The sequence below is a fragment of the Myotis davidii genome, unplaced genomic scaffold (assembly GCF_000327345.1).
Source record: "Myotis davidii unplaced genomic scaffold, ASM32734v1 scaffold89, whole genome shotgun sequence".
Classification (NCBI taxonomy): Eukaryota; Metazoa; Chordata; class Mammalia; order Chiroptera; family Vespertilionidae; genus Myotis; species Myotis davidii.
The window spans coordinates 1,404,749-1,412,283 of record NW_006300372.1 but is presented as its reverse complement, the minus strand read 5'-3'; the positions used below and the strand labels follow the sequence as shown (position 1 = coordinate 1,412,283).

At 42.7% G+C, this 7,535-nt stretch overlaps 1 protein-coding gene and 1 pseudogene across 3 annotated transcripts in view; one reads left to right on the top strand and one right to left on the bottom strand.

Moving 5' to 3' along the window:
* The window catches only part of FGF1 (fibroblast growth factor 1), a 95,112-nt gene that overhangs the window by 36,854 nt on the left and 50,723 nt on the right, over positions 1 to 7,535 (top strand). The window lies entirely within an intron of this gene.
* On the bottom strand, positions 2,411 to 3,070 carry LOC107185160 (annotated as a pseudogene).

Genomic DNA, 7,535 nt, shown 5'->3' with positions numbered 1-7,535 from the left:
ATGGTCTGGGGCAAGGAGGAGCGGGGGATGAGGGCGGCTGGAGGGGGGCAAAGGGGGGAAAAGGGGTATATGTGATACTCTCAACAATAAAGAATTATTTAAAATAAAATAAAATAAATGAATATGGTAAAAAAAAAAAAACAACAGATAGTTCAAAAGAGTGGACAGTAAAAAGTAAGCCTCTCCATGTGCAAGGGTGTTCATGGCAGCAGTTTGGATAATAGTGAAAAGCTAAAGGCAGCATAAGTGTCCATCCCTAGAGAATGCAGGCAAATACAATGTAGGCAATTGGGATGGTCAGAACTTACATAATTTACTTATACAACAAATATTACAAATAATAGCCTCAGATATAATGTTTCGTGAATAAAAGCAAATTCTGGAACTATACATACAGGGCACACTGCTTGTGTGTCTTGGCCACACACACACACACACACACACACACACACACCCCATAATAGTAGTTGCCTTGGAGGAGGAGATAGAAATATTATGAAAAAGAGAAACAAAGGGAACTTCAACTTTCTCTCCAATGTTCCATTTCTTTTCTATAAAAAAATCTGAACTAAATCTGAGAAGACGTTAACATTTGTTACATCTGGGTAGAGTGCACACAGGTGTTTCTCGCTACTTCTTTTTTGTTTTTCTTAGATAAAAGGAAAGCGGACCCTGCCGTGCCACCCCTGGTCATCGTTTCCTTCCCTGAAGGCAGCCCGATGTTATTTTAGTTGTGCCTGCCTAGGTCAGTCTGTACCTTAACAAGCTTGGAAATCTAATCTGATTCTCCCCACCCTCTCCAGGACCTGGTCTTACAATTAAATTATCTTTTGATCTTCAATTGATCCAGTCCCTTTCCTGTAGGTTTCTTCTTATTGACAAACATCCTCAGGTCTCTCATTTGAGAAAATTCTCCATTCTCCAGTTCTCTCCATTCTTACTTCCTCAAGACATGATTTTCTCTTAGTGTGACTGACCACAGTCCTTCCCAGGAGGGTGGTGTGGACTCGCTGCCTCCGATTCCTCATCACTGATTAAAGCATTTCCTCCCCTCTCCTGGCTTCCCCATCCAACCATCTGTGGGAGCAGAACTCAATGATCATTTCTTGATCTTTATGTTTTTTGACTCTTCTGCAGATTCTGATACTTTTGGTCGCCCCTTTCTTGACCCTGTCTCCTGCTCTGACTTCCATAAGCATTCTTTATCAGTCTCGTTCTTTTCTTCTTTGACTCAGCTCCCCTTCTCTCACAGTCATATGGGGAGTCCCCACGCCCACCAATTCTGTCCTCTTCTCTCCACTGATGACCTCACCAAGCCCCTGCTCCAACCACAATGAGCACTTTGGTGAAGATACTCATATCCTCTTGAGTTCTCTTCCTAAGTGGCTTCAGAACCACATTTCCAACTGTCTGAGGAGCACACCCACCCCAATGTCCTGCAGATACAGCAAGCTCAGCCTGCCAAATCCAATGCACTTACTCTTCGGGAATTCTGTATTTCAGTGTGTGTCAAATTTAATAATATCCATACGGGTCACCTGGGGCATCTTGCTAGCTGAAGCTTCTGGTTCTGCAAGCCTGGGGTGGGGCCTGAGATTCTGCATTTATAACAAGTACCTGGGTGATGTCTATGCTGCTGGTCCAAGGACCCCACTTTGGGTAGCAACATGCTAGAGAGGTTTCCATTCTCCTGGTCAGGGGTTCTTAACTCTGCAAATCAGAACCAACTGGGGATTGTGCCAATTGTAGCATGGTTTAATAAATGTGCATATGGCCATGGAAAAAAGCGTGGCAGTTCCTGAAAATACTAAGAATAGAGTTACCATATGACCCAGCAACTCCTCTTCTTTTCTACCTGAAAAACTCAAAAACATTTATTTGCAAAGATATATGCACCCCTATGTTCACTGCAGCATTATTCACAGTGGCCAAAACAGCCAACGTGACCTTCGATAGATGATTGGATAAAAAAAGATGTAGTACATATATACTATAGAATACTATCCAGCCATAAGAAAGATGAAATACTGCCTTTTGAGACAACATGGATGGACCTTGAGAATATTATGCTAAGCAAAATAAGTCGGTCAGAAAAAGCTAGGAACCATATGATTTCATTCATTTAAGGGATATAAAACTGAAACTCATAGACACAGACAACAGTATGGTGGTTACCAGGGGGAAGGGGGTAGGAGTAGAAATTGTAAAGGGGGCCAAATATATGGTGATGGAAGATTATTTGACTTTGGGTGGTGGGCACACAAGGCACTATGTAGATCATGCATCATAGAAACGTACACTTGAAACCTATATGATCCTATTAACCAATGTCACCCCAATACATTTAAATTAAAAAAATAATAAAATAAAATATCACAAATAAGTATGAGGAATCATCTGGCATCTCGCTCATTCTATAGCTGGACAACTTAGACCTTATTCATCAGGCTGCTGAACTGTTCCTTTTTCAGGAATAGAAATGCCATCCAAAATTTATCTGATATCCTTGTTGCTAACTGTTGTGGCTTGCTGAATCAAAGCAGCTGCATTTATTCAATATTGTTTCCTTCAAGAATTAACTCATCTTTTTGGATTTGAGTTACTGAACAAGCAATGCCTGACCTCATCCAAACCCTGTAGATGTATTTTTTGCTCAAGAAATTTTTTATTTCAACAAGAGAAACATTCTCCGGGATTACGACGATGATGGGGAAGTGAGCGTACACAGACCTCAGCTTGTAATGGAAGCCCAGTGTGACACCCTTGATCCTGTTCTGCACATGACTGCAGTAGTGTGAACGGTAGCCAGTTCCTTCCTATTTCCCCCCCATTTGTCAACCCGGAGCCTCTTATTTTTCTTTCCTTGGAGACTGGGTTCTACATTGATGTGACTCAAGTTCCGTCACAGGGTGCCTCTGAGGCCCTTTGCAATAACTGCGTGTCCCATCCCATTTTCTGGGACGTCGACAGTTGGATTGCTGAGAGTGGTCTTTGTTCTCACAATAGATATGGTAGAGCTTACCGTCCTATTTTTAAACTGACTGACTTTCTGGATGGTGTTACTTGGCATAAATAACAGAATATTGAGGGGGGAGGGGGAGAGACAAGCAAAAATGTGTATATGGTAAAAAAAATTTTTTCAAATAAATTACCTCTTTTTTCTGCCTTGTCCCAACCCAGACAAATGAATCAGAATTTCTGGGTATGTGGCCCAGGCATATGCATTCCATAAAGAACTATTGAGTTTCTGTTGGGCTAGGTTGTGCTCAAGACTGAAGAGATGGTAGTAAATAAGACAAAGCCTTATGGAACTTACATGTTAATGGAAATGATGGTGATAAAATAGAAAAATAAACAAATACTGGAAAACATTTCCAGCAAGTGCTATGAAGAAAAATTTTGACTTCTGAGATAAAGAAAATCTGAGAAGGGGCAGCTTAATCATAATTTTAGGAAAGATCCTTCTGCAGAGATGACATTGGAGCTGAAATATGAACCCTGAGGAGATGGACACACAGAGGTCTAAGAAAAGAGAAGCATTTCAGGCTGAGGGAACAGTGTTTAAGGCAGAAGGAACAGCAAATGCAAAAATGCTATGGCAGGTCCATGTTTGGTGAGTTCAAGGAAGAGAAGGAAAGCCAATGATGTAGGTGGAGCACAATGAACAAGGGAGGGAGTGAGTGGGAGGAGGCCATGGAGAGGCTGGAGCCTGATCATGAACCTGTAGGACACAGTCTTCCTATGGATAGAGCAACAGGAAGTCACGAGAAGGTTTTAAGCAGCGAGGGGTGTGATCTGACTTAAGCAATCTGCTGTAGGAGGGCAAAAAATTGAAACAAGGAGGCAGATATGAAATAATTATGGTTTGGGACATGGTGGCAGTCATGGAGATGATAGAAGAGGTCAGACAGGATATATTTTGGAGATAGAACTAATGGACTTGCTGATGAATTGAATGGAGTGAGAAGGAGAGAAAAAGAATGAGTTCTCCGTTTGGGGACTGAGGCACTAGGAGCATTTATTAAATTTTGAAATGTTTGAGAAAGAAAAGCCGGGAAATTGAGTAGAAGGAATCAACAGTTCTGTTGGGGCCATCTTAAGTTTAAGATAATTATTGGGCATCCATGTGGAGATGTTGAGCAGGAAGTGTGTTGTAAGACCTGGCTATAAATGATCCTTTCAGCCTTATCTCCCTCTCCCATGAACTCATCATATATAAGCCATCCTTAATTCAAAGTGTACTGCTTCCTCTTCTCACCTCTTCTCACCCAACTCTGTTCCTTGCCCATGTAGTGTCCCCTGTCCAGTGTACCTGCCAATCTTGGCCCTTTGAGACCCAATCATGTATACGAACCATCTCAAATAACCGCTCCTCCCCTATATCTCCATCCTCAGTGCTTTGCGCCTCCTGGGAACTCCCATTAAAATGTGATGTCTTATTTGCAACATTCATCACACCTCCCCACCCAGTGTATATTTGCCTCCCCTGCTGGGCTGCAAGTTCCTGGAGGGCAGGACTGGCATCCTGTTCCTTAGAACATCTTCCATGATATCCACAAATGTGCCCAGCACATGAAAGGCTATTCCTTAAATGTCTTGAATAAATGAGTGACTAGGACAGGTCCTGAGACGATAGTCTGAGGTTAACCTAGAAATTGGTGATCAAAGGTGGGAAGTTTTCTTAACCCTGGAGGATCTGCTGATTGCTGAGTCTCTGGGTCATTGGCATGAAACCACCTAGTGAAATGCTAAGAGCCTTGACCCATGTATATCATTGTGTATCTCCATATAGTATTGTCCGTAATCTGCTTGGGGCCCAGAGTATATTATTTTAAAAAAATATCTGAATCTTATTTATGAACTCACTAAAGAACCCATTATTAGAAAAGCTGGCCGTATATTCTTTCCTAAGGAAAATGCTTACAGTGTAATCAGCACCACTGCTGCTCCATGCCCCCATGCCCAATTTTGATCAGCTGCACTTTGGTCTACTTTGCTTTCTGTTAGCGCATGTACCTTATGCTGGGGCACCGGAAACTGGTGTTGAATCCTGATCATTTTATGTCCTTATGCCCCATCTGTCCATGAGCATTGATTAAAATCAGACCGATTTATTCTAGTGCATTTTGCTTCACTGTGTGCCAGGTCATGGATTCTGAAGTGGGGAAGAGACAATGACAGGTCAGATATTGGGTAGTGGGGCTTTGTACGCAAGCTGACGGGCACCTAGAACGTGAGAGAAAGATGAGATAGAAATGGAGAGTAGTGACTTTGGAAGGAGGCCGGGGTGTGACCTCAGCTCAGAAGGGTGTGAGAGGGAAAGGATGAAGAAGGAAGGGTATGAAGGCTGAGTGAGATTACAAACGGTCACTGACTTACATTGGTTTGACTTAGGACTTTTCAACTTTATGATGGTGTGAAAGTGATATGCATTCAGTAGAAACTGTACTTCAAATTTTATATTTTGACCTTTTCTGGGCCCAGGGATATCCAGTACAGTACGTTCTCATGATGTGGGATAGCAGGGTCACCACTGATGCTCTATAGCGCAGTGATGGCGAACCTATGACACGCGTGTCAGAGGTGACATGCGAACTCATTTTTTTGGTTGATTTTTCTTTGTTAAATGGCATTTAAATATATAACATAAATTTCAAAAATATAAATCTTTGTTTTCCTATGGTCGCAAATATCAAAAAATTTCTATATGTGACACGGCACCAGAGTTAAGTTAGGGTTTTTCAAAATGCTGACACGCCGAGCTCAAAAGGTTCGCCATCACTGCTATAGCGTATTCACTGTGTGTAATGATTCTACCCAACTGTAGGCCAATGTAAGTGTTCTGAGCACATTTAAGGTAGGCGAGGCTGAACTATGAATGTTCAGTAGATTAGGTATATTTTCAGCTTATGATATTTTCATCTTACAATGGGTTTATTGAGATGTAACCCCATCAGAAGTTGAGGAGCATTTGTATAAACATAAAGAATAGAGAAGATATGGAGGCTGTTGCAGGAGGATGGTAGAAATAACATTATCAATACCAGCACTTAGGCCGTCCCTGATTTGGTTCAATGGGTAGAACGTTGGCCTGCAGACCAAAGGGTCCAGGGTTCAACTCCAGACAAGGGCACATACCTTGGTTGCAGGCTCCTCCCTGGCCCGGGCCCTGGTCAGAGCGAGTTCAGGAGGCAACCAGTCATTGTGTTTCTCTCACATAGATATTTCTCTCTGTCTTTCCCTCTCTCTAAAACATCAATGGAAAAATATCCTCGGGTGAGGATTAACAACAACAACAAAATACCAGCACTTAGCACCTACTAAGTGTTGGTTACTTGCCAGGAATTGTGATAAGGGCTTTATACAGATTGTCTGATTCACTTTTCCCATGGCCTTATAGTAGGTACTACTATTTAATCCATTTTGCATATAAGAAACTTAGGATCAGAGAGGTTAAGTAATTGGCTCAGGGTGACGGAGCTTGTAAGTACAACAGCTGAGATTCAGACCCAGATCTGTTGGGTGCCAAAGTCTATGTTTATAACCATCATTTTATGCCACCTCTGATGTTGATTCAGGAACATTTCCTACCTCCATGCCTGCTGGAGGGTGAGAAACTCAATGTCTCTCAACACCCCCAGAGAGTGAGGTGCCGGGTGATGAACTAAGTCGGAGGTGTAGTTCAAAAGCCCGACCATGACTGAGCTGTCTGCCAGTCCTTCGAGCACTCAGGGCAGAGATGCTCATCACCGCTAGAGAATACTCACTCCATTGTGTCAGGCCCCACCTACATGTTTTTTTATTGTCTGCTCTTCGCCATGAGTAATGCCACTTTCCATTTTAAGCCGGGAGCTTCATGAGATGACCACGTTCTAAGCCAGGATTTAAAGCTAAGTGCTGCCTGGGGGATTACTCACCCACTTCAAGACGGGGCCAACATCACCCTCTCCTACTCAAGACGCTGCTGGAATATCTTATTCCTTGCCAAAGGCTAAAGGAAATCTAGTTTCCCTGGAATCAGACTAGGAATGGTGCCAGGTTATCCAGAAGCTGGCGAGTTAACTGGTCCTCCAAGTGGGACTACTGTGGTTGTTCTGGTTCCCGCCTGTATAGTAAGGTTTAATGGCTCATTCATTACCTTAATATTGGCAGAGGGCCTACTATGTGCCAGGCACTCTGCTCCATGATGGATATACTACAGTGAGCTAAATGGCTGTGTGGGCAAACAGTCTAGGGGAGGATGAGCAGACAATTATAACAAAATGCTATAACCAGTGTAATACATGATATGACATGGGAAGCTCAGCAAGTTTGGGGGATCAACAGCTGAAAGATTTATGCCAAAGGAGGTATGAAGGACAAGTAGGAACTGGCTAGGCTAGGTTTCTTAATTATAAACAGCCAAAGTTGACTTTGACTGATGTAAGCAGAAAGAGAATTCAGAGAACCTGGGTTGCCCACAGAATCACTGGGAAGGCGTAGTGGCCTAGCATCACACTGCAGGAATGATCAAGCCAGAACTAGATGTGTGTGTG